Source organism: Rhagoletis pomonella, unplaced genomic scaffold, assembly GCF_013731165.1.
Source record: "Rhagoletis pomonella isolate Grant_MI unplaced genomic scaffold, Rhpom_1.0 Rhpom_scaffold_00002, whole genome shotgun sequence".
In the NCBI taxonomy this organism is placed as follows: domain Eukaryota; kingdom Metazoa; phylum Arthropoda; class Insecta; order Diptera; family Tephritidae; genus Rhagoletis; species Rhagoletis pomonella.
In genome coordinates this window covers 27902129-27904960 of record NW_023458556.1, presented here as the reverse complement: position 1 = coordinate 27904960, position 2832 = coordinate 27902129, and positions in this window count along the sequence as shown.

The window sequence follows — 2832 nt, the reverse complement described above, 5'->3', positions numbered from 1 at the left end:
AAAAAAAAACACTGTACGGATACATATTCTGGTGAGTGTAGAAAAAACTGCAGACAAAGCATATTTTCTCTGTAAAAAATTTGAAAAAATACTAAACAATTAAGAGCATTGATTCGTATATGCCCTGCAGTGAAAAGCTAAACCAGCACAAATTCCAGTTCATGAACTATTATTTAAGGATAAAAGTCATACCAGTTCGTTATGAACCATAATTATACCAGTTCCGCGCAGAAAAAAGTAAACTAGTTGGTAGAAATTCTAGTTCGAAAACTGGTATTAAATGGGAGAGTCATACCAGTTCGTCATGGACTATAATTATACCAGTTCTCCGCCAAACCAGCCAGTATAAATACTAGTTCACTAACCAATATGTGCTAAAGCGACGGCCTACCATTTCGGCGATTTCGTACAACTTATGCGATCAGCGACATCTGTCTTTGAATAGGCATAACCAAAACTAAAACGTGGGTAATTGCCTTCATCACAAATGTCGGCTGTGGCGTCGAGTGAAGACTACCGATTCTGGTTCTGAGATCTCAGGTTCGAGTGCGCGTGGAGGTTGTTAAAGTAAAGTAAGTAAATTAATTTAAATATAATATAAAAATTGTACATAAATTTAATTTGATTTGGAAAAAATGTAAATACTCAAATACCATAAAAAAACTAAAATAAATAAATTTTTGTTCTTTTTAAAACAATAAATTTAAAAATTACATAAGAGATATAAATAAAAAATAAACAAATAAAAAAGAAAAAATAAAAAAACATTCGCCCACTGAGATTCGAACTCGGATCTCTTGATTTGGCGTGCCAAAGCTTTACTCTGTCGACCATTACCACTGTTGCAGCGCCGCGAGCAAAATGACATACTTATGCTTTTCACGGGGAATGAATAGGCAGTCTATCCCGTCAACTGGTATGATGCTACTAGTATCTCTACTGGTAGCGTGCTGATGCAGGAGCGGACAATTGACATCTCCTATGACACCGCCATGTTAAAAATACCAGTCGCTATCATTGAAAAAGGATACAACGTGAAATAGTTGGGCTGAATCGCAAACTGGTAGCATTCTGGTTCACAACTGGTAGCTTTCCCTGCAGGGTGCTTATCAAACACACGCGGCTTAATTTCCAGTTAAATATAATCACAAAGAGACCTACGAGTATCAACGAACAGCCGGCAAAACACTAAATACAAACGAAACGCAAAACACTTGAAGAAATGAAGAACAAGAAAGAAAGTGAAATATTATAAGTATATTGCAAAATATAAATAATTATTAACGAAAAGCTCGGAAGAATGTCAACCAAAAACATTATGTACTTAAATTTTAATTTTAATAATTCAGCCCCCTTCAATCGCATACAAACTTCCATGCAGCTGCAAATGCGTAGAAAGTACAGCGTCAAGCGTTCAAGCTTGAGATTGACATTGCAACGCAAGAGTGCAACAAGCGTGCGTCGATCGCCGTGGGTGCTGCTGCATATTTCGCTTACCTTGACCGTGTTCTTTGACCTTTCGCGCGAACATGAAAAGCGCGTTCTTCTCACACAGCCAGCCAGCAACTAGCAAGCTAGCAGCAACGCAACGCCAAATCTATTATGTCATTCATTGTCTGTTGTTGCTTATTTTCTTGTTGTAAACAACATAGTGGAAGGAAGGGTAAATATGTACATTTGTAGTATGTATGTATGTATGTATGTACAAACAAATATAATTTAATTCACGCTAGGAATAAATACAATGCCGTTTGTTTTTAGACACATATTTATGTATGTATGTACATATGTGCACGCGCGTGTTTAAAAATGCGTGAGCGCTGCGGCCGCCCGCCCATCCAATGAAATGTCGGCTAAATTGGATATAAACCAGTGCTGTACGCGGCCGTCATTGATGCGGCCAGCCATTAAAATTCAATATTCTCACCTTCCTCGACTTTTGATTGCTACGGAAACGACGGCGACGACGACGACGACGACGTCATCGGTGCCCATGTGGCGCTGGAGCTGCTGCTGTTTGCTACCGGTTGCCTGGTGCGTACCGTCCGTCGTCCGTAGTCCGTGGTCCGTCTAACGCGGCAGGCATGGTATTATGTAAACATTTTCATTTCGATTTAGCAAACAGTCCCAAAATAGCCGCATCCATGGCACAAGAACAACTGCTAGAAGCGTGTTAATGTGCTATGCATCTGTGGAATGCCCGCACTCAACTGCGTGCTCACATCATACCGGCACTTTCAAGGCTCTTATGATTTTTTTTTTATGCTTACGAGGAATTTGTGCTTGCATCCGGGAGAACAGAACAATTAAATTCCAAGCTGTGCCTTTGATGACGACATAAAGGCGGAGAACAGATCTACGAGCCGGATGCTCCTTTATTTTATCATCTCAGTTTATAAATATTCTTGCGCCTTATGACTCTGGTCAACTGAGGCACGTTGCACTAACAAGTAATTGAGAGCAGAAACGGAGATGTGAAATTGAATTTTTGAAACGAATAGGAGTAAAGACAGGACAATGTCTTTTTAAGACAAAATACCTACAGAATGCAGATTTTTTCCGTTTTTTCTCAAAGCAAACCGTGAGCTAAACTCAAAAAAAAATCAAACTGCATAAATGGCATGCCAAAAATATTCAATAAAAGAAACAAAACAAATTGCACAGCGGGAACGATGACTATACTAAATACATACATATGTACATATGTACTTATGCGAGGATTTTAAAGTTGCGCTAGCTTTTTTCTCTAAAGCTCAAACTACACTGCGTAACAGAGAAAATTAAATTTTCAACTGGTGTAATACTGGTCAAGTAATTTGAATGACTTCTAGT